This window comes from Anabas testudineus, chromosome 17 (assembly GCF_900324465.2).
Source record: "Anabas testudineus chromosome 17, fAnaTes1.2, whole genome shotgun sequence".
Classification (NCBI taxonomy): Eukaryota; Metazoa; Chordata; class Actinopteri; order Anabantiformes; family Anabantidae; genus Anabas; species Anabas testudineus.
In genome coordinates this window covers 17,744,852-17,770,371 of record NC_046626.1, presented here as the reverse complement: position 1 = coordinate 17,770,371, position 25,520 = coordinate 17,744,852, and the positions used below count along the sequence as shown (strand labels likewise).

Sequence of the window (25,520 nt, the reverse complement as noted above, 5' to 3'; positions counted from 1 at the left end):
CATGTAGAGCGTCCATGTTCAGCTTGGCTCAGCTTTTCCGAAGGCCCACAAAGCACAGATAGAGACATGGGATTAGGCAGGGATGCTCGGGGAGAAGAATCTCATTACACGACATAATGCTCCCAGGTATGATGCAGCGCTTCAATCATTACTGATTGGAAACAGAGACCAAACTGAAAGTGTAACAATGAAGAGAATCTAATGAATATGTGATGAGTGCTGAGAGGTTTGTCTATATATCTGCGCCTCGGTCTGTCTGTTGTTTGTCTGATACCTGGTTGCACATGTACTACTACTGAGAGGTAATTAGTCCATGGAAACAAATTATAAATTAGCCTGAACGACATTTCAGGTTAATATGATAAGAGAAAGGATCTCTGCCATCGTCATGTTGAGCCAGTACAGTAGTAACTCACTTTGTCAGCCACCTAGCAATGCAAACTAGCTTTAACAACACAAGTAAACTAACAATTTGCTGCTCCATGTCAACATTATTTATATTTTGAAGTGTGAACAACATAACACTCTCAAACACACTAACTAGAACAGCTTGTTTGCCCTCACCCTGTTATTTGAATGTGTCTGTACTATGAGTGGTTGCAGCGTAGTGCAGGGGATAATCATCAGCTTGGTGGAAATGGAACAGTGATCGAACACAACTTTAATTATCCAGATTTTTGCAATCACCTTGGGAGACGCGCCGTCTCAGCTTCAAATTGCTGATCAGGCGGAACATAGCAACGGCAGACTGACTCACCAGTCAACCGAGGACCCGTCTCCCTGCTGGTGATTTAAAAATAAACGTGAAGGATTTGTCAGAAACTACTGTTATTTGTGGACAGTGGTATCAAATTAGAATTTGGGAGGTGTAAAGTAAGACTATAACCATGGAGTTCAACATCAAGAAGGAACTAATAAAATACCAAATTCACCAAATTTTAATGTATTTATGGTGTATTGTTTTTGCAGTTAGTATTAAATTAAATTAAATGATTACTAAATAAATATTATTAAAAAAAACTCAATATATTAGTATGTTAGTATTAGTATTGTTACCTTATTTCCAGAGAATAAACAAACTTAAACAGCTAAAATTGGCATTTAGCCTGAAATTGGCTGTGACTTTTGTTGCACAATTTATTTCTCAAAGAAAACTGAGGATCTTCTCACAGCTGGAAAAAATAAAATAAAATAAAATGGTTGTGTAGTAATGAAAATCGGCTCTGGAAACACACCTGAAAGCAAACAAACAAGTCTTACAGTATAAATCTTTGGAGTAATAGGTTTTTCTTTGAAGTATTATTCCAGAGTCGGTGGAATTGACACTGTATCTGACAAAACATTGAAGTACTGTAATCTTGTAGAATAACTGATAAAATAAATACCATGAAAAAGTGTATACTGTATATATCATTAAATTGGAATTTAAGTAGGTCTTTAAAATAACAAAATGTCTCCTGTGGGATGTACAAAGTTTACGATTCAATTACTGAATCCACAATAGACTGATGATTAATATTCTCCAAACATGGTGTTGTCTCTCCGTCTTTACGCATTTTCACATTTACACATTTAAGCAGTTTAAGTTGTAATGTCACTGTGGCATCCTGGAATCGAATTTGGCCAGAAAAACCGTCTAAAAGAAATTAAAGAAGAAAAAAGGTGAATCAATAACATGAGCCACATCTGCGTAACGTCTAACTACAGCCCTGCATGTAAATGGATCAAGCAGCTGCTTAAACATATGATTCGTGTAATTGCGCACTGCGGCTGGAAGTTGCACGGGCTGAACCGCTGTTATCAGCACTACCTCCTGAGCTGCAGTCGTTGGCTGTCGGACCGTATCGGCATGGCCCTGTTAGCCGCAGCAGATAACAGACCCTACAACGACACAGGACTTAAATCACACTGTCACTTTATAGCAGTGCCACCTGGGCCTGCGAGACCTGGGTCTCTGCTTCCCAGCCAGTCGCTGCTTCATGGCGTGTTTGTGCACGTGGGTTTGTGAGTGGGTCTGTTCATTTCAGCAACACAGTATGTTGTTTCACCTTCTGTGCAATCAGGATTCTACAGCAGTGCATCACTTTAAATGTTTTAACCTTTAAAAAGTTCCTTACAACGTTAAAGGTTAGTTTGGCACTTTCATTAGAAGTAATCTGGTATTTTCTCGACACCCAGAGTTTTCTCAAGTGATGGGCCGATGATTCATGAACACAGTATTTTCTGCCAAAGTTAGAACTATTACTGTTGATATTACCTAAATTTCATCCTGTATGTGTCACAAAGTTAATGGCATCACATTTGTCTTATACTTAACTCACGAACTGACAAAGACATCTAAAATAAGAAGGGCTGGATGTCAAGCAGCTGGCTCCATATTTACTCCCATTGAGACACGTCAAATAAAGACTGTTGCTGGAATAAAACGCTGCTTATGCTTCTGGTTAAGTAACAGTGAAATGCAGGGACCAAAAATGGATATTTCATGTGCAATTTATCATCGAGGGTGAGTCAGTCTAATCGCAGATGAACTTAATAGCAGATGCTCCGCTCTCATGGCCTTCCAAATACATGGTGATTTTTATTTTTATCTGTTTTTATTAGCTTAAATGTCACGGTTGTGTAATCATGCTTCATAATCTCCACCCATCCGCTTCATATGAGTTTAAGTACCCCTGGCAGTCTGTGCTTACCCATCCAAAAATAGTATGGTTTTAAAACAAAACGCCATTTAGTTCAACAGCTTCTCTCCGTCATCATCACAGTAAGAGATTCTGTTCAATATTTGTGAATGTGAATGTCTTTTTACCAAAGTCATGTGTCGCAGATCTAAAATATGTTGTCAGTTAGAAATGCCTGAAGCTGCTTCATAGAGAAAAGATTGGAAAAGACGGAAGAGCCACACACCCATAGGGAGATGGGAGTGTTTTCTGGTTTGCAAATGGCATTTTCCCATATGGAATAAAAACTCACTTGGATAAAAACACTCAGCCAAAAGTGGAATTTAGTGACTGTATCATACTCAAAATGTTTGATTGGACAGAGTGAAATTTTCTCATGATTGTACGGTGCAGTAGTTGGTGCTAGAGGCTTGGAGACAGTGATTTCTTGCAGGTTGTGCACTGGCTACTGGTTGTAGTTAGTCTTTATCTATTTTGCCTCAGCTGAGGAAAAATAAATGAATAGTGAAGCACTGCAGTGTTATAAAAGGTGGATACTTTAAATGTGAATTTCAGCCAAAAATAAAAAACTGAGAAAATGTGGTTTGTCTTTGTATGAAGCAATTACACTGGGTAATTCAATATTAAATGGTACCTGAACCTGTGCTGTTACACAAACTAGTGAGACACAGATTTCACTGCTATGTACAGTATATCCATAATTGGGTTTCTAATCTTTCACAAAAGTGCATGTTCATGACAATAGTAGCAGAGTGAAAAGCTGAATTAAATGAGGTCACGGCACAGAAAGACACCGCCTCATTTTTAGAGTCCAAACTAGTCGCTTTACACTTCTTTATTTATTTATTTATTTATTTTAAAATCAGACAGTGCTGTGAAAATGAATTGTCTGCCTGTGTGTGTGTGTGTGTGTGTGTGTCTGTGTGTCTGTGTCTGTGTGTCTGTCTGTCTGTCTGTCTTTCTTCTCACACAGAACTAGCAAAAAAAAAAAGCAAATAAAGCCGCTATAGTTGTGAGCTGGCTGCAAATATTACTACTCTATCCAACAGTTAAACATAAATTGCATCATTCATGTTGCCAAACTCTGTAGCATAAACTGCAGAAGGTTTCACATTTTGCAAAAAAACTCACCTGCTGCATGGGTATATACACTGATTTACAGGAAACGGGCAACAGAAGTCCATGTAAACCTGTTCCCCTGATTACCCATAATTATTTTTCGGGATAACCTGGTTACTTAAGTGCATGTAAACGTAGTCATGGACATTTGAAGACCTGCTGTTCTCTTTGTGTCAACTAAATGCCCTCAGACTTCCCCACCTGTCAGCCACCTGACTCTCCACATGTCTCTGCTCACCTGTTTCCCATTCCCTAAGCAGTTCAAAGCAATTAGCACCAGCTCTTTTGCTCCAATGTTTGGTCAACTGGTGTCGAGCCATCCTGCCAGTTATCTTTATGCGATCTCTTCTCTTCTAGATCTCTCCTTCTCTACTTTGTCTCCATCATTCATACAGTACGAGTTACTACTTTTGTCTGTTTTGTGTTAATAAAGCAGAAAAGAATCATTTACTCAGGACATTGCACTAATATATTGTCAATTCCAGTCGGTTCATTACTGAGAGAATCAGTTGCACTTAATACATAAACCTATTTTTACTCAGATGGGATTCTTTTCTTTGTGGCAGCCTCACTCGATTGTTCTTTTATGTTAAAAATGTGCCAGTGCAGCTTTGAAATGCACAATATATTCCAGACAAAGCAGCTGAAAATTGCTATCTGACCTCTAAAATATTCAAACTCAAAATGAAGGAATGTGACAGAAAGCCCCCATCACTGAACTTTGTTGATGCAATGTGTGTCTCAATGTGATTGAGAGCAGGCGCTGGCTTCAGTGTCTGATGACTCTCCACCAGTGTGCAGACCTTTTGTTTACAGGGTGCATCGTACGTGACTGCATCTGTAATTACTTTGTGTATTGGGTGTCAAGAGAAGAAACTGCAGATAGTGGGGAATGCTGCTTTTGGCTCATGTAGGAGATTGAAACGCATTATTTGCAGCATCACCACGTAACTGTAATTTCATGCTTATCACGATGAGGATTCAATGTGTTTCTCTCTTCATGAATTCCTACTGTATACATCCCTAAAAGTCAGCACTGAGCCTATTGCCCGCCATCCAAACCAAGAATTTGTCACTGAGCGAGCGTGTAATGACATTACATTTCTGTGTTGAGAGCTTGTAATTGCTGTGAAATTATCTTATTAAATGTAGCCACTGGAAACCCTGCAACACAAATAACCCGGCGTTCTGGGTGGCTGTTCATGGGGTCAAAACCGGTCAATTCACAAGAACAAGAAAGTCATCACAATGTTCGCTCCCAACAAAAGAGGGGATGAGCAACTCGTCATTTTCTGTGCTCTTGCGACCCCGTCTAAGAGAGAAATGAGGCGTTTGTCGGAGGGCGAGAAGCAAACTGTCAGCTGAAGGCGAAGAGCAGCCGTCCTTAAAGTAATTTTTTGTGCTAATGATGTAATGGCAGTCAGAGGACGTTAGGCAAACTATTAGCAGGGGAGGGACATCGCATTGGCCATTGAATCTCCATTTGGATGTCAGATAGGCAAAAATTCTTCATTCCTCTATATCAAAGGGAGGTGTTTTCTCAACCTTCCTGTATGCGCTTTATTAAACATCTTATTTACTCCATTACCTAAAGTGTGTGATGCTCAAACATTACACCGTGGTGTGAGTGAACATCTGATAACAGTTTTATTCAACAATAAACTTCTCTCCATTCAGCAACATGAGCATAAGAGGTCAGGCCCTAATTTTGGTCATTAATTGAGATTTGATGGATTTTACAGCTTCATTGATGTTTCAGTTAAACTCCTGTCAAATCAGGGGCTGCATGAAGTATGTAAGACCACACCTACATTCAACAATCAACTGATTAAGCAGCTTCCTTTACTTTATGGATATATATACTATATTTTACTTTTACAGAGCTCTACTGTTTTGCATCTGGTGCTCAGCACCAAACAGCAGACAGACACAGTTGGAGAATATCTAAACACAGTGGAGCATCTAGCAGCTAAAGAGCCAGTACTTTAGTTCAGGAGTTGGCAGAGACCAAAAACAGAGTTAAGAGCCTAGATATTGGACCTAGGTTTGCTGGGTGTAAATTAATGTGGTTCCAAATTAGCATTGTTTTTCCATAAATGCCAGATGTCTGAATTAGCGACTGTTTGCTAACTACTTTCCCACACCTTTTTTTTTATTTTAACATACACTGGCAAGAAAAAGTGTAGAAACACTAAGAAATTATTGGATTTTTTTTCACACTGAAATGTAAAATGAATCCTGCATGGATCCAATTTGCAGACCATAATTCACTGAAATGAATAATTTCACTATGTAAAGTGCCCCATAGTCCTGCTGAGTGTACATGTTGCAGACACAGCACAATTGTTAGTTTAAATATGAGAACTATATTTCATTTTTAATATGTAATCTATAAATAAGGACTGCTATCAGGCCATTCCTACTCATCGTTTTATTCGACTTTAGAGACATAAACAGCTGTTTTCACATATGCGGAGGAGAAATAGAAATTCATTTTCATTTAATCTGTTTGCACAGTAAAACTAGATATTCCTGCAGATATTTCAGCAGCTGCTGCACCAGTAGATATAATATAGAGTCTGGTAATACTGTGTTGACACAACATATACTATGTATGATGATTTATTTTAATTGTAATGGGTATTTTTCTTGTTAATGGGGACTGATATGATTGGCCAATAATGAGTCCCACCCTGACTCCACCTGCTCAGGGAAGATTCCTCCCAGTAATGTATTTCACCTGTGCTCCATGTTGCCCCTGATTGTGTCCTGTAACACTAGTGCTGGTGGTCATGAAAACTGCAAAGATTGTTGCTTTGGCCCAAAGAGATGAGGCTTGCGTTTTGACTGTGCCTGGTTTCAAATAGGGCCCCAGATTTGCCAAGAGAAAAACCCCTGCTAAGGTTGGCTAATCGAAAGAAAAGTTTGCAGTGGGCCAAGATGCACAATCAGTGGAGTTTTTGGATCAGTGGACTGAAACAAGTCTTGTGGACTGAATCCAAGATTGGGGTATTTTGGATCCAAGTGAATAACAGACAGTACAGTATGTCAGATGCAGAGCTCATGAAAACATGATAGATGCCTGCTTAACATTATCAGTGAAGCATGGAGGTGAAAACGTGATGTCACGATGCTTTGGCAGTCGGAGAGTGGGCGATTTGCATCGTGTGCATCCTCACTCAGCAAGGATGCCACGGCATACTGAAGAGTCATGCCACTCCTTTTAGGCGACGACTGAGTGGGAATAACTTCATATCACAGCAAGATGATAACAGGAAGTCTTTCTAGTTGTGTAAAAACTATATGGAGAGGAATGTAGCAGCTGGAATACTCTTAGCCAACACAATCACCACATCTGAACCCCATCAAGCTGGTGTGAAGAAGCTGTATTGAAGAGGTTGGAAAACTGCTGCCCAATGAGTAAAGAAGTGCTGCAGATGGCCTGGGTGGAAACTGACCTGATTATCTGCAGATACACCTTTATTGTGGAAACTATAATTGAAGCAGCCTGATTAGGTGGTGTACGATACATCGAGCCACCTCTGAGCTGAAAATCAAAACTACCATGGGACTGCTGCCATGCACACCTTGTATCACGCTTAAACTAACTTAAGACGTGACTCAGTCCAACTCATCTCAAAGGTTTGAACTCTATGCAAACCTGTCAAGGACAGAACAGAACAGTTTCTTTAAGGCTCTGGCTTTATGCATGATTTTTTAGACTTTGACAAAATAGAAAATAATATTAAATAGACAACTTTGCTTTCACCATCATTTTTGAAAATGACTCCCATTTGTCATACCTCTTTTTACAGCAGATGATTTGTGCTTCCTTGCATCAGAATGTCCTCTCTGCAGTGGACGCTAACAAAATCCTGTTCGGCTCACATGAATCTGTTATTGTGCAAGCTGAGCTGTAATGTGAGTAGACATGATGGTTAGCCTGCAGCCACAAAAGCAGTAAATGCATTTTCTGCCATGTGGGACCTGATTGAATAAGCTTCACTGGGTGAAATCTCCCAAACACTCACCTGCATCACGATTCATGTAGCAACCCGGCCCCGTCTATTAAGTCTTATTAGATCTAATGCCTGTGTGACTCAGAGAAATAACTCTAAAGAGATAAAATATATATAATATATTCAACATAAAACTCCAATGTGTCAGTGTAAATTAAGCTTTTTGTCTGAGCCCTAGTGTCACCAAAACGTTGTTTAAGCTTTAATAAGAATTTGTCCTTTTAAGGGTTTATATAATCATTCAGATCATCATATTCAGACATGAGATGAGACAAAACTTTATTTGTGCCTACTGAGAAATTATAGAGCAGTTGAAGGGAAAATTATTAGGATTCATTAGGATTGAAAAGGTTATTAACATAAATGGAAACAACTAAAATATCATAATATAAATGTTTTTTCTATTATACCGTATATATTTTTGTAGATAAAGTGGTTCACATGTGTTTAAATGCATCAACAAAATTCATCAGAAGCTATTTTGATAATTGAATAAAAAGTGATGTGAATTTCTGGTGACACTAATGCTCTGTAAATATCTTTGCATTAATCAACTCTGCATATGACCAACGTGTTGTGGTTTCAGTCCACACATTAAGCCATTAGCTGGCCTAAGCTGTTTTTGTGAGTGTATAGGAGCTGGTTGTTTTGCCGTGAAGGTGAGATCCTGAGAGCATCTGAAGTGTGGAGCGCTGTGGTCAGGCATGGAGAGCTTTCCCCGATATACTGCTGTACATTTTTACCACTCGTGCCCCTGCTCCCACTCTCTCACTGATCTTCTTTTCCCAGGCCAGTGTTTGACATTTTTACTGCAGCAGGTGCTGAATTCGAAGTCTCCTGACAGAGCAGATAACTTACTCTCTCTTCACGTCTCATGGATCCTCTAACACCCTCTGACAAGGTTTTCTAGTGTTAAGAATGGATAAAGATTAATTCCTTTATACCCACTGTGATGTGGCTTTGCAATCAAATAATCTCCAAAAGAAACCAAAACAAAATGTAAAAGGTGCAGCGCGTTTCATCATTTAAGACGACACTCGCTCTGTGGTGTCAAGCAATGCAGTTACTGTTGCAAGCCAGACAGAGATGGATCACAGTGTCCTAAGAAAGACGACTGATGCAGCCATGCAGCATCAGCTGTAATGCATCCTGTCAGTGATGCTCTGTTATATGTTCAGCTCTAAATTGGATGTGAAGTAGTCACTTCAGATTACAGTTGTACAACGCTGTGTGAAAAGAGAAGCAATCACCTCTTGGCAGCAGTATTAAAATCTGCTTGTAAAATTGTCAAACCCTCAGCTCCCCAAACAGAGGAAACGCCTGTTCTCAAGAGTTTCTCAGCCAGTGAAAAATAATAAATCAGGCATTTTGCCTGACAAACACCAGCTTTTGAGGTTCCTTTCAATCTGCGAAGGCAGCACATTACTGCTCCGCATTTTGTTTCCAATTTTTTTGAACTGCATTGACACACTAATCATAGTAATCCCAGAGAGAGACTTCTAGCGTCTTTCTTTTTTTTTTTTCTTGTGCATCTGCAGAGCTGTGTGAATTTAGATGGTTTACTTTCTGGTCAGCTTTCAATGCAGCTGGCAGAGATTGTGAGCATTTATAGTCTCAGTAATGCACTTAAATTTTCTAGATTTCAGCTATGTACTTCCTCTTTACTACCACAACTTTAGTATTTCGATGACACTGATTAACATGCTTATTATGCAAGGCTCATCTTTTCAGAATGTTAAAGGGAATATACGGTATTTTATTTTTGTCAAACTGGGGTTTTTCTTCTGTAATTTATCTGTTTGTAGACCTTTCTTGGTTAATTAATTTTTCAGATTTCGATTTTGTCAGACCCAAAGATTGAGTCTACGAAACTAAAAAGACCCAATATTCCAAATAGTGCTATGCTAAAATGCAAAATAAATCAAGTTATCTGTCAGTGAAAATAGTTAAACTAAAATAAAAAAAACCTCTAAGCAGAATTCAATGATGCAGTTGGAGCTAATTTAATATATAGTTGTGTACTTTAATTTATAGCACTTCATCACATTCTAAAAATATTATATAAGTAAAACAAGCTTCCTATATGTTTACCTTTCAGCAAATTGGCACTAATTAAAAAAAACAGATTAGCCATCTTGATTAGTTTTTTTTGTTGTTTGTTTGTTTTTTTTATTGCTATGCCTAAAATACAAATTAAATCATTATACCTGTCAACTAAACTTCTAAAGGACAGTAATTTATCTGGAAATGATTTTCAGGCAGGATCTGGAGTTAAGGTGCTTCACCATAAAGTGACTTTATGGACCTTCATTTGCGACGGTCACTGGACATAATGACATCCTCAGGAAATTCAAGTCAGACTGGATAAAGAAATGAGTGTTACTGAGTTATAACTCAAAAGAGGAGAGTTATTGAACAGAGAGACTTAAACTACTGTAAGTGCCTTTATGATAGTGTATGCATGTGTGTCACAAGTGGACCAAATCAGTGGCCATATTACAATAGGTCAATTACTGTGTACACTGTCATTAGCTGTCCTCATCCAGTATCTTTGTCTCACATCCCTCCTTCACTCTCTACATCCACAGCTGCACAACTGGAAATCCTGTGGTCCACTATTATTATATGGAAATAATAAAGAATAATGCTTTAATAAGTGGTTAGAACATGTTCATGTACACAATATGTATCCTGTGTGCATGGAAACAAAATCTAAATTGTGTAAATGTGTGCAAAAACGACCTTTTTCAGCAGTTTTGCAGTGAATTTATTACACGCTAAAGGAAGAATAATCACTTCATTATTCCGCCTGTCACACCTTTGAGATTTCTGATTTGTGTGCAGCATCATTTAGCGTCTTCATAATGTGGTGTGATGAACATGAAAATGTAAAATCACGACGCGGTGCGCTGTAAGCCTCCTGTAACACCAGGAGCGGTGCTGCATTGTCAGAGCGAGAAGGTTTTGCATATTAAGGGTCGTAACACATTTCATCGCGAGCTGCCATAAATCTTCTTTACTCTGAGAGGGGGCCTGGCGTGGCTTAAGAGCAGCCTGAACAGTCGAGGAGAGCTTAATAGTGCCATGGTTAGTGGAATTTTGCATGGGATTACACCCCATTGTGAAGCTCTCTAAGGTGTGAGGCTCAAGAGGAGCCTGCACTAAATTATTCAACAGTACAAGTGAGATTAATTGATTATTGAGCTTTAAATCAATGATAATCAGTAGTCCTGTGTGTAATTCTAGATCATTGGTCTTTGTCTTGATCTGTCGTTGGAGAAATCTCTTAAGTTGCTCCTCATCTGTTTTTCTAATCCTTGGTTTTTACTCCTCTGGTCTTGGACAGACATCCCATTAACATGCTGAGTAGGCTGCAGAGCCTTCAGAGTCTGCCACTTGCCTCAGACTATTTTCCTCCTTCCTCTGTTTTAGTAAGTGTTTTTGTTTTCTGAGCATTAAAAATGGCTCACTTTTACCAAACCGTTTCAGACTCCTGCTCACCTCCTCTGACCTTCCACCATTTGTTGTTCTACTTTTTCTGCAAAATAAATCTTCATGAATGGGTAATGCTCAGGGACAGCGTTGCCTCCAAGTCTGGTGAGTAAAACATGGCACAGATGCCTCCATAGTTGATGCTTTGCTTCTCTTTGGGGACAAAGACTAAGGCGTTATGTAGTAAATCCAACTCCTTATGTTCCTGACTAAAATAGGTTAAGACAACTGTCTCAAACTGCATGAGACTTTAATTTCCAAGTCACTTTACACTCACTTTGAATAATACATAAATCTGACTCTTTGAGCAAAACAAATGCTGTTTGCTCCTGTGAAGCGTGTTAAGGTCTTGGCTCAGGTCGTAGATAATGATGGGATTCTTTTACTCAGGGCTGTTTGTCAGAGCTTTGATAAGTGGAGTTAATAGGCTTACGGTGTTAAAGCGTGAAGTCGAGTTTTCTTTTTATCAAGATGTTATTTGGTGAACTGCAGTTGCATTTGACGGTGGTGAGGTGAATAACATGTTAAACTGATCCATAAAGCTCAACAGTTTGTCCTCAGGGCTGTATTACAGCTGCAACTAATCAATTTTTTGAATAATAGACCAAATTAGAAACCAGCCCAAGAGATGTATTAAAATTACACATTACACAAACACAAGATATTAAACAGACCACAATATAAGAAGATGCAAAACACCTTCTACTGATTGAACCAACTATTGGATGGATTGGCATTTACATTTATACAGAAACTTATGGTAACACCCTAAATTTTTATTTATTGAAAATGCAAATGTTACCGCTAACATGCTACGCTAAGATGGTGGACATGCATAAGATGTGTTGACCTGTTTATCTTATGTGTGTCATTGTTCAGCTCAAAGCACTGCTAGTAGTGTTTATTCAAAATGTTTATTATGTTATAATCAAATAGTTTTATATAAAATAGTTAGATTTTTGGTCGGTCCATTTGTTTTACCACTTGTTTGAATTCAGGACTATATGGTTAAGTTGTTGGTTCACTGACAAATGGCCTTTTCAGTTTTAAAGAAATGAACTGTTTCAAAGAAAAATAGCCTATTTGATGATTAATGCATTTTAGACCTTCTTTATTCACCCACACTACTCGTTTCTCGTTTCTGCAGAAGCTTTAACTTCAACTTTAGATGAACTGGAGCTGTAGTCTTGTGCGCTGAGGTTATCTGACAGTCTGGCTTAAGCTAAAAGCCAACATGTCAGAATCCAGCATAGGTTGCTATTGAAAGCACTTTATTGTTAAAGGCAACAGTAGGAATAACAGCAGTACAGTGTACACACTGACTTTATGAAACTGGGGTCTGAGTTACTTTATATATAGTTTGAATTTGCTGCAGCAGGGAGAGACTTTTTAAAATGCCTTTTGTTATTGCTGCAGCTTGTTGCTTTTATCTCATTCAATTAAAATTCAAACCTGTCATTCACACCACCTGTGTTTCAACCAAAATAAATACGAATGAATAAATAAAATTGTGCGGTTGTTGATAGGTGACAGGGGGGTTACAGGGAGGTTGACAGGTGGCCAGTTTCCATGACACTGGAGCCCATTATGGCGGTGGTGTGTGGCTGTGTGTTGTCCTGTTGTTGTATATTGGGGAGGAAATAACATTCCCCACTAGGAATAAATGAGGTTTATCTATCTGTCTGTCTATAGTTATCTCAATTGATGAGTGACCTCCAGTATGTGGAAGAGACAATGATACTATATAGATATACTGTAATGCAGGGACTTATTTTATTATATAGCTGCACAAAACCTGCTGTAGATTTTCAGTTTTCTTATTCCCAGGAATGTTCTCTTCCCAGTTCATAAAGCTGAAAGCTCTATGGGTCTGATTTACTGCATCTTTTAAATAAGAAAAATATTGCATGCTGTGGATTATGCACCTTTGCCTTTATACAGTAAATATGCAAAGTGAGTACTGAACGAGGGCAAACAACGTTTTTCTACTGGTTTTCCGAGAGCTATATGAGCAATCTTTCCATGTAGCGTTTTGATCTTGTAATACTGAAGCTCCAGATGACGGTGCCTCCTCCACTTAGACCTTTAATTTCTCAGGATCTAATTTCCTTTTGCATTTACACTGGTCCAAACTCCAAATTCTCCACGACCACTGAAACACACAAAGCCCTTGTTTAAAAGTGCCTTGAGATCATGTTTATCATGATTTGGTGCTATATAAATAAACTGAATTGAATTAAAATTGAATTGAATTATCGCTGCTCTAGTATCTAATTATGCCGTGAAGTAAACTGGTGTTGAACGATGAGCTCACATATGTTTCAGCATGGTTTAGATGTAGATGTAGTTGCTCTCTTTCCTTTGTCATCTGTGTTATTTGCAGCATGTTTCTGAGCTCTTAAGTCCACATGAACAGAAACCTAAAACCTATGTTTCACTGGTTAGCAATAATAGTGCCAAGTATTCCAAAATAAAGAGTGCACAGCTGCAGTGGAAGAAATAACCTTCTAGTTTACTGCAACGTCTGCACTGGCACTAATTTTTGAGTGGATGTACACACATCTGGACGTCTTTCCGAACCATTGCAGACATTTATGGCACACATACCCTTTGGGGAGGCAGGTAACCTCTGTCAAAAGAAGAGAAATCAGATTGCAGGTAATTTCAAAGGTGGCTCATTTACCTATTGTGCATTTTTATCTCGCCCACTAAGTGGAACATTCAACAGTGACCTAGTTTTGTTTGGAGGTGGTGGTTGCTGATGGCATGTGAACCCCACAGTTGACCTTGGGACTCCTGGAGAGTTGTGTGCAGACACCAAGGTTAAACTGCTTGTTAAACTACATTATCTTGCATTATCGTACTTGGCATTTGGAGCTGTTGAGCACAGCTGAGTAATGAAAGTAATGCCTACATTTGCTATTAAGCTAAACTAGTACAAAAGTCTATCTGAAAAACAAATTTGGCGATGGGATTAGCTCAGCACTGTTGTGTAGTGTATACGTACAGGGTCAAGGAGTTTTTTGCCTGAAAAACGTGACTTTTAATAATAGTTAGGATTTAAATAGAGAGACTGACCTCCTTTGGGCATCTGAATGTTATTTCAGTGCCAATAGGACAATAAGACAATATAGAGCAAATGATACTTTCACAGAACGTAAGCTATTGATAACGAAAATACTAAAATGAGCTGAACCCAAGTACGACGGTTCTGTTCCTCTTGTTGAACATCGTTGAGGATTAGCATGTCAGCTAAATGCCAGAAAATGTAAATACGCTCTATTCACTGCTCTGCTCTAGATGACTAATCTGGCTTTGTCTTTTAAAGAGAGACAGTTATATAATCACTTCGAAATATCTGCCCAGTTGTTTCAGATGAAACCGGAGACAAATTTGCTTTGAAGTTTTTGCTGGAGTGTGACAGAGACAGGAAAATTATCTGTGGGCGGCAACTGTATGAGAACTATCAGTGCGGGCAGACTGCTTTTAACTTTGACTTACTTTTGAGGCATTTGAGTGCAATCAGTTGAACTCAGTTCAAAAGAATAAATGGAAATTATATTGTAACATCATACGCACACCTTTCTTTCCTGTGGTAAAAATATTACTCTGTTCTCTGTGAGGCTATAAAAAGGCAGGAATGTAATATTATTTTTTCATTAGACTTTAGTTCTTTTCAAAGATAATGGCAGCTCGTGGCTTTTTCTGTTTTAGGAATAAGCAAGGAGTTAATTATGATTATAACAGCTATGTGTCGCACTTTAATGAGTGTAATCTAACACTGAAAGGTTCTGATTTATAAATTATAACACCACTTTAATGCATTTTAAGATGTAGGTGAAATGTAATCATGCATTTATTTTTCCCTGAGACACAGACGAAGAAACATTGGTTGTAAAACAAACAGCCTAGACACATTCACCTTAGACATTAAAAAGAAAACAGATTAAGATGTGAGTGCGTTGTCTTGCCTCACGCTCAGTGGGGTGCTGTGAAATTAATGAGAGAAAACTGCTGGGGTGGTGGTGGGCATAAAAGCATCAGATGCCTTCCTCTGCTGTGAGAGAATTATTAAAGTGCCGGTTGCCAGGCGGAGATGAGATCAGTAGAAACCTTGTTGTGAGCTCTGTGCGTGTCAGGAGGGGGGGGGGTCACCATGAGGTTGCAGGAGAGAGGCAAAGAAAATATGTTGTTTTTTTGACTTTTGCTATTTAGCACCATCTGGTCAGTCATTTGGGTGTTTATGGGTTTTTTTTTTGTGTGTAAATGTGGCAGGGGACAAGCGTATGGAGCAAGTTAGGATGATGGATGTTCGGCACATGCAGACTGTCAGTGAGCACTGCTGCCCGGATCATGCTAACAGCACAGAGAGTCCGGAAGGAACAACGTGTCAAAAGAAAGACTAGCACATCGCTGTCCCCAAGTATATAACTGTATTGCCTTAGGGGAGAAATCGATAAACAGGAATACGTGAAAGCACCATTATCTGTGAAATATTAGTTACTGTTGAATAAACAAAACATCCATGAGAAAGCATGTAGTTTTTAACAGTTATGCCAATATGACCAACATATTGGAATCAGCATCAATCTCAAATACAAACAGATCTGGTAATTATAATTGTATTATTATATAATTATATATGTCACATATATAATATATATTATAATATATATTCAGTAATTATAGACATTATTGCAGTAGTAAGAGGCCAGTTTTAGAACCACTTCACAGGTAGTATCATGGCGACGGTGGCTGTGTCTAAGTGACAACAGATGTACCTTAAACTTCTCTTTCCAGCTCTCTTTTTCATTTGACACGTTTTGCAGGAACATCTGAGAGCTGCTCCCTGAACATCTTCCTTAAGAGTCTCCCTGTGAGCCATTAGAAGTGTATTCAAACAGGTATGTTTATTGTAGGAAGCCTCTCTCCATTTTAATAGCCAGCGTTTCATGCATTCAGTTTCTTTTCTGGTCATGCAAACTAGTGTGTCCTGGCCCTGAAAGGCCAGTTCAGAAGCTGCAGTCAACACAACTCAACCATCTGGACTTGGGCCAGTCTAAAAGCTTAAGCCATTTTAAATCTGCCTCTCTTCACTTTTCCTGGGTGGTCAAAGATCACCACTAAAAGTCTCTAAAAGGTTTAGTTTTTAGCTGATTATGACATTTTTCAGCCAAACAGGCATACGGTACATTGGACTTCACAAACTAAGTTGGATCTTGCATTAGAAAAGGCTGAGTAATGATGACCATAACTGAATAAATGTTTTGTCAGCAGAAGGCTTTGAAGCTCTGACATTTTTCTGGGACACTCCAGGGAAGGTTAAGAATAAATTTCTACTTAACTGTGATATTTTCATCGTATCATGGTTGTGTCAGCACAGAATTCTCCTTTTCCCTCTCTCCTGGTCTCCATTTCTGCTAAAAGGAAGCACAATTTGACTCCAGTGTCAGTAGACTCACAGTAGCCAGGATTGGTTGTACTTCACTTTACAAAATCTGCGATGCACAATCTCAGTGCAGCGTCTCAACTGTTGCTGGGAAGTTCAGAGTCTCCCTGTCCCTTTTACCAGCCCTACTGTCCTCCATCCTCTCTTACCGCTCATTGACATCTACTTTATTAGGACAACAGCATCATTAACACAGGGGAGAGTGGAAGGCAGGGAGCAGAGGTCGGAAGAGAGGTGGAGAAAAAGAGCTGAAAGGGTCAGAGATGGAGAGGAAGTGTGGACAGAAGGGATAAAAATAGGAAATGTTTAAAGTTTTGAAAAATGGCTCATACTGAACCAGAAACAAAGATTCCCAAGGGCTCTAAAAATCCAATATCATCTGGGCCTAAAGGACGACAGTAAAATGACTAATCTCCAAGAAAAGAGAGGTATCAGAAGACAAACCAACGAAAGCAATTGAACAAACTTCTTTTGGGGATTTAACTTTATTTTTGGAAATAAAGCCTAAACAATATAAACTGGGTAACTGCGCAATTCACAGTGCAGCACAGAAGCCTGGGAGGTGTGTTTCTGAATAACAGCATTTCATGTTGATTGCAAAATCCTGTGGAGCTGTCCGACCAGTGACGCTGACGTACTGCATAAAACTCTCCAAATGCCGCTCTCGTGTGTTGTGATTTCTGTTTCCCCAAGGATCTGAAGACAATAACCTTTTTCCTCAATCTCCAAAAAGCAGATGGGTTTTGCTATAAGAACAGTAGCATTTGTTTAAATATCAGCCTAAAGCAGGTTTAACAAGTATCAAAGACGACCTTCTTTACTGACCACGGTGTCTTTAGCAAAAAGCACCTGCAGCTTGACTGGATATAACAAGACATTTCAAGGTATCTGGTTAAATTATTACATTTATATATAACCCTCTTTAAAAATGATAAGCTGAATAATTGATAATGAAAATGATTGTTACAGCTGCAGCTCTAAAATATGTTATAGGTTATTAAAGGTGATTGTAGGCTAAATCATTTCCTAAAACAGCTGAGCAATGTACAGGTGAGCTCAGGTGCGGTCCTTCTGCAGGAAGCATGTTCGGGGTTCACTAAACTTGTTTTCGTAGTTCATCAGTGCAACAGTTTCAATTCAAACATGTAAAGTGGATTCTATTTATCATGATTACACACTATGGAAAATTAAAATGTGGGGGCTGATCTCACACTTCTCAAATTTGGACAACACTGGCTGAAGAACAAAACTACAAACCAGCAACTGGAAAAAAAAGGATCAGGAATCACAGAACACACCATCCAGAAGTTTTTAAAAAGGACAGTAGAAATTTGACTTAGACTCCCTACGGGGAACTTTATTTTAAACCAAGTGCTTCTGTAAACTGGAGAGACTGCTGTATAATCTGCATTATGCTGAGTTCAGCTGAGTCGAACAAGAGTCTGAGTAATCCAACAGCACAACCACTGTTGTTAAAAAATGAAGATGTGATAATGAACTTTACAAAAAACCAATGTGCTCTTTGTTTCTCAGTTATCCAAATACAAAAACCTGTCTGTTGTTGTCAAACTATTTTAGTTTCAGCTTGGTGTAGCAATAGTCTAACAACTGTTTCTCGAAATCTAAAACACAGAATTGAATCTAACCTCAGCATCAGCAACCTGAGGCTGAATGAGGTCACTACTTTAAAACTGAGACAATCAGTGACCCAGTGCAAGCAGAAATACATTTTCTGTGCTGAATAAAATTGAGTAACATGAAATGGTAAAAATATATAGGGCAGGACTGGAGGCTCTGTTTGTCTCCTGCTGCTATAAGACAGGAAAAAGGTAGAAACAATCTTTTTGTTCATTAGCTGGTTCAATATGATTTTGTGTGCAGAATAAATAAGTGTAACATGTAGTAAACCTTCTCATATCTTACAGTATTGTACCTTCTCCTTCCTGTTTCTTCATGCTTGTGTCGGATGTGTTTGTCCTAACTAGTTTTAGTCATTTTACTCAAGATGTTTTTAATCTTTCAATTCTTAATGAGAGATGTTTACATTTCTTTACATTTACATTACATACGATATATAGAAATGAGATATTCCTCATGCACCCAGAGTTACATTGAACATAAACGATGAGCAACAAAAAAATAAATGAGTGCAGTAAACTAAATCATGGACAAAACCAAAAAACTATAAATAAAAAACATGTACAAACTCCACATAGTCTGAAAACTCAGAGTGATGAGTCTTAGAAGATTCAGTGTATGTTTTCCTCTTGTAGGAAAATTGACATGTTGGTGCCGTGTTGGCACAAGAGTCTTTAAATGTGCATGACTGAAGTCACCAGTGATGATGAAAAATCTGTTGGCTGTGCTGTTTGTTGTTGATGCCGCTGGCTCTTGCAGCTCTTGCTGTGTCTCTGTCTCCTTAGAAATTCGGGGGGCAGGTTTACAGCTACAGTAGCAGCAGGTAGCGTGGCTGGTACCTCATGATCATGAACATCACCAGGGGAGAACGATGTTTGTTCTTGATTGAAGCACACAGTTCAGCACCGTGAGTCTCACCGGTCAGCGATGACTCCATCATTTCAGTAATAAGGTAGCCTCTCCAGCTTAAAGCTATTTAGTTACACGTCGGTGAACAAACAAAGATGCAGCAGTTCTTCTTATTCTTCTTATTTCACACTTGCCAGTCTGTTGTACTTACTCTACAAAGCTCCAGAAAATCCTGACAGCTGTAGCTAAATTTTGCCACATGCAAAATGTGGCAACATTTTGACAGTAGATTGTAATATTTCACAGATGTTTGATCTGTGAGAAGCCACTGCAGCTGCACATGCTGCATTGGTAAATAACAGACTGATGAATTATTTGTTCTGTTGCTTAAACAAAGCAATCTGACCATATGGTGCTGCTAGATGATCAGGTTAAATGATTATCAAAGATGATCATTCCACACCTTTGGTTCTCTAGTTGTTAAGATATTTCACTCGAAACCAAAAGGATCAACCGCATGGTGACTCGGTATTAATGCCTTATATTAACGCTTCAGTCCACTAAAACTGTAAAATAAGAGTGAGATGCTTAAAGAGGAATTAAAGAGCAAGTTTCTTTCTTCAAACTGACAACATCCAAAAAAAAAAAAAAAAAAAAGCTCAAGCTTCTCTGAATCAACAGCTTTTCTTTCCTTCTAGGCCTAATGTCCTGGTTATTAATAGCGTTGCACACATGTACAAAAATAAACAAAATTAGACTTAAAGAAAGCAAATTGTCTTTTTCCTAATGCAAGTTGTGTAGGTCACTCCCAACGCTTCATATTACCTCCCGGCAGAATTAAGAAACGCCTCAGCAAGCCTACACGACTGCACTGCTCATTCTCATCATTAAAATAAATTGCTGTGCTCTGTGGTCTGTGTAAAAGAAAAATGTTATAAAAAGAAAAGAGCCCCGTTTCCACCCTGCGGCTCTGCTCAGGATTTCGTCACAGTTGTTCTCCCAGAGGCTCCTCAGCTGCTTCAGAGATACAGGAAGACACAGGGGTTTGCTGCTTCACACGCAGCAACTTATCTTGAGGCCTATTGTTGTATGAAGTAATCAATTAATAATGAACATCGTCATTTGCATCAGGCTACATCCTGCCGGGAGAAGAACATCACATCCGAAGAAAGAGAAGCATAGAGAAGATGCAGGCGAGTCTACTGTTCATGATGTTGGAGCTCAGATCTGTGACTGCTGAAGAAGCCCGTCTTCATTACAGGGATGTGTTTGGATGCAGCAGTTAGATGATACTTGTGCTAGTCCTGCCAATATAGAAGTGAGGCTTTGCTCGAGTGGCAATTTCTTTCAGTGAGAATAGAAGATAAAGAAGTTTAAAGTCTGGGACAGAGGGCGGAGCAGAGGACAGGGGAGACAGGTAAAGTAAATGAGGGCGGGGGTGGGGGGGGTGGGGCAGACAGGGGCAGAGAGAGAGGAAGAGAGAGAGAGAGAGAGAGAGAGAGCACTTCCTCCACCGAGAGTCCCTCTAGCATCGGATCCCCCAAGCCTCTGCACACCCCGTGTCGACACGTCCATCTACACGATCCTTGCAGAGCACCGGGGGGGTCCTCCAGCTTTGACCTCTAGCATCGGATCCCCCAAGCCTCTGCACACCCCGTGTCGACACGTCCATCTACACGATCCTTGCAGAGCACCGGGGGGTTCTCCAGCTTTGAGTGTCTCCGGGACTCCGGAGAGAGGAGAGGTGCTGTGCTAGACCGATGGATTCACCTTCTATTTATAACCTCGGATTTGGGGTCTAAATTGCGTCCCTCGTGACGTCACTCGAGACGTCGCCGCTCAATATTCAGACGCCTGTGGCGGATGATTGACAGCTGCATCGTCACAATATCCCCTGAGGACAACATGTACATTATGTCCATATATGATCTTTTCACTTCTATTGTCTCAGACGTGTGGAGCATATTACTGTTTGAAATCCAGTAACACGGAAATCTCCAGGATGTATTAATTTAGAAAATGCAGCTATCATATTCGTGGAGGCGCTGTTTCACTAAAACAGTTTTCAAATATATCCACGTGTGTATATATTTAAAAACTGTTTCACTAAAACAGTTTTCAAATATATCCACGTGTGTATATATTTAAAAACTGTTTCACTAAAACAGTTTTCAAATATATCCACGTGTGTATATATTTAAAAACTGTTTCACTAAAACAGTTTTCAAATATATCCACGTGTGTGTATCTGTGGAAGCTGCTGAGTTTCTTATTTATAAACATTCTCAGTGATCCAGGTGAAGTTATGGTGCAGTTCCTCATGCTGCCTGCAGCGTGCGTGGCGGCGCTCGTTCGTCAAAACTGGTGCGTCTCTTGTTGCGTCTGTGTTCATGAGCAGTCGATATTTTTTAATTAGAAGCTCAAGATCCTACCTGTCACTGAACCCATAAGACCCCAAAAAACAAAAACACGACGACACAGGTGTGATAAACATGTTTTTGTTTAAATTTGTATTTATTTATTTTTTATTTTATTTAAACTGTGTCCTGTCTGGCAGCGCAGCATGCAACATGGAGCACTGCATGCGTTTTTGTGCAGGACAGATTCGCTTTTTCAAAAGGAGTATGTGTTCTTGCCCAGGTGTAATTACTATTTCATTTTTTATCCAAATGAAATAGTTGTCTGCACACTAGTTAAGAGCCACAGAGTGTGTAATCTGCTGTGACCAGCTCCACTTTTCCTCTAAGCTGTACATAACTGGTAGTAAATATGAAAACATGTTGCACATGATGTAATGGTTGAAAGATGTTCGAGTTGTTATCAGTCTCCAGGTGCATGTACTGTATGTTCATCAGTTTTCTAAGAGCTGTGTAACACAGCACAGGTTTGATGTGAACACAACACAGAGGCTGTGTCTCTATTAAAGGCTGGGACAGAGGGCGGAGCAGAGGACAGGGGAGACAGGTAAAGTAAATGAGGGGTGGGGTGGGTGGGGCAGACAGGGGGAGAGAGAGAGAGGAAGAGAGATAGAGAGAGAGAGAGGGAGAGAGAGAGAGCACTTCCTCCACCGAGAGTCCCTCTAGCATCGGATCCCCCAGGCCTCTGCACACCCCGTGTCGACACGTCCATCTACACGATCCTTGCAGAGCACCGGGGGGGTCCTCCAGCTTTGACCTCTAGCATCGGATCCCCCAAGCCTCTGCACACCCCGTGTTGACACGTCCATCGACACGATCCTTGCAGAGCACCGGGGGGTTCTCCAGCTTTGAGTGTCTCCGGGACTCCGGAGAGAGGAGAGGTGCTGTGCTAGACCGATGGATTCACCTTCTATTTATAACCTCGGATTTGGGGTCTAAATTGCGTCCCTCGTGACGTCACTCGAGACGTCTCCGCTCTATATTCAGACGCCTGTGGCGGATGATTGACAGCTGCATCATCACAATATCCCCTGAGGACAACATGTACATTATGTCCATATATGATCTTTTCACTTCTATTGTCTCAGACGTGTGGAGCATATTACTGTTTGAAATCCAGTAACACTGAAATCTCCAGGATGTATTAGTTTAGAAAATGCAGCTATCATATTCGTGGAGGCGCTGTTTCACTACACAGTTTTCAAATATATCCACGTGTGTATATATTTAAAAACTGTTTCACTGAAACAGTTTTCAAATATATCCACGTGTGTGTATATTTGAAGACTGTTTCACTAAAACAGTTTTCAAATATATCCACGTGTGTGTATCTGTGGAAGCTGCTGAGTTTCTTGTTTATAAACATTCTCAGTGATCCAGGTGAAGTTATGGTGCAGTTCCTCATGCTGCCTGCAGCGTGCGTGGCGGCGCTCGTTCATCAACACTGGTGCGTCTCTTGTTGCGTCTGTGTTCATGAGCAGTCGATATTTTTTAATTAGAAGCACAAGATCCTACCTGTCACTGAACCCATAAGATCCCAAAAACAAACAAAAACACGGCGACACAGGTGTGACAAACACGTTTTTGTTTAAATTTGTATTTATTTATTTTTTATGTTTATTTAAACTGTGTCCTGTCTGGCAGCGCAGCATGCAACATGGAGCACTGCATGCGTTTTTGTGCAGGACAGATTCGCTTTTTCAAAAGGAGTATGTGTTCTTGCCCAGGTGTAATTACTATTTAATTTTTTATCCAAATGAAATAGTTGTCTGCACACTAGTTAAGAGCCACAGAGTGTGTAATCTGCTGTAACCAGCTCCACTTTTCCTCTAAGCTGTACATAACTGGTAGTAAATATGAAAATATGTTGCACATGATGTAATGGTTGAAAGATGTTCGAGTTGTTTCCAGTCTCCAGGTGCATGTACTGTATGTTCATCAGTTTTCTACGAGCTGTGTAACACAGCACAGGTTTGATGTGAACACAACACAGAGGCTGTGTCTCTATTAAAGGCTGGGACAGAGGGCGGAGCAGAGGACAGGGGAGACAGGTAAAGTAAATGAGGGGTGGGTGGGTGGGGCAGACAGGGGAAGAGAGAGAGAGGAAGAGAGATAGAGAGAGAGAGAGAGAGAGAGAGAGAGCACTTCCTCCACCGAGAGTCCCTCTAGCATCGGATCCCCCAAGCCTCTGCACACCCCGTGTCGACACGTCCATCGACACGATCCTTGCAGAGCACCGGGGGGGTCCTCCAGCTTTGACCTCTAGCATCGGATCCCCCAAGCCTCTGCACACCCCGTGTCGACACGTCCATCGACACGATCCTTGCAGAGCACCGGGGGGTTCTCCAGCTTTGAGTGTCTCCGGGACTCCGGAGGGAGGAGAGGTGCTGTGCTAGACCGATGGATTCACCTTCTATTTATAACCTCGGATTTGGGGTCTAAATTGCGTCCCTCGTGACGTCACTCGAGACGTCGCCGCTCAATATTCAGACGCCTGTGGCGGATGATTGACAGCTGCATCGTCACAATATCAGACGAGTGGATTCTTGCGTTTAATAGACAACCCGCTCTACCTACAGAGCCACAGCTCCCCAACAGTAAAAGTCTTACAAATAGAGCTCACAGTAAAATGCACTAATCATCCAGTGATGTTCACTGTGATTCTTGATGATCCATCACTGTTGACAGCAGCAGGTGGATCACACCGCTTTGAATAATACTTTGTTTAAATGTTTATGCCACAAAACTCTTATTTTACCGATTTAAAATCTTTGTACAGCACATCAACCTTGTTTTTCTCACCTTTGTTGTCCAGGCTACATCTGCCTGAGTCACTTAACCCTGAGTACAACATGTACATTATGTCCATATATGATGTTGTTTCCACTTCTATTGTCTCAGACGTGTGGAACATATTATTGTTTGAAATCCAGTAACACTGAAATCTCCAGGATGTATTAGTTGGAAGCTGCTGAGTTTCTTGTTTATAAACATTCTCAGTGATCCAGGTGAAGTTATGGTGCAGTTCCTCATGCTGCCTGCAGCGTGCGTGGCGGCGCTCGTTCGTCAAAACTGGTGCGTCTCTTGTTCCGTCTGTGTTCATGAGCAGTCGATATTTTTTAATTAGAAGCACAAGATCCTACCTGTCACTGAACCCATAAGATCCCAAAAAACAAACAAAAACACGGCGACACAGGTGTGACAAACACGTTTTTGTTTAAATTTGTATTTATTTATTTTTTATGTTTATTTAAACTGTGTCCTGTCTGGCAGCGCAGCATGCAACATGGAGCACTGCATGAGTTTTTGTGCAGGACAGATTCGCTTTTTCAAAAGGAGTATGTGTTCTTGCCCAGGTGTAATAAGGCACATGATGTAATGGTTGAAAGATGTTCGAGTTGTTTCCAGTCTCCAGGTGCATGTACTGTATGTTCATCAGTTTTCTACGAGCTGTGTAACACAGCACAGGTTTGATGTGAACACAACACAGAGGCTGTGTCTCTATGGTTGATGTGATGCCTGCCTCCTCTTTTCAAGACACTTGGTTTGTTCTGAAATCTTCTCACTAGATTATATCTGAGGTTGATACAGAATGGATGAGATGACCTGTGGGTCTCCATGTAAAGCTCGAGCTGACCTGGTTGAAAGGACGGGACATACTGCACAGTTCCTACTCTACAGTGATAAGATTTATAAAACCTGTTTTTTAGGAACGGAATCACACATTACACGTAAATAATAATTATTCTACTCCATAAACAACAATAAATTAATAGAAATGTATCATGAACTTTAAAGACCAGCAAAACACATCTAGTGTATAACCAGGTTCAATTGTGGTTGAAAAGCGAGGTAT

The 25,520-nt window shown here is 40.0% G+C and overlaps 1 protein-coding gene across 1 annotated transcript in view; it reads left to right on the top strand.

Moving 5' to 3' along the window:
* st6galnac3 (ST6 (alpha-N-acetyl-neuraminyl-2,3-beta-galactosyl-1,3)-N-acetylgalactosaminide alpha-2,6-sialyltransferase 3) overlaps positions 1-25,520 on the top strand; it is a 46,523-nt gene that overhangs the window by 8,151 nt on the left and 12,852 nt on the right. The gene's annotated exons all lie outside the window — the stretch shown is intronic.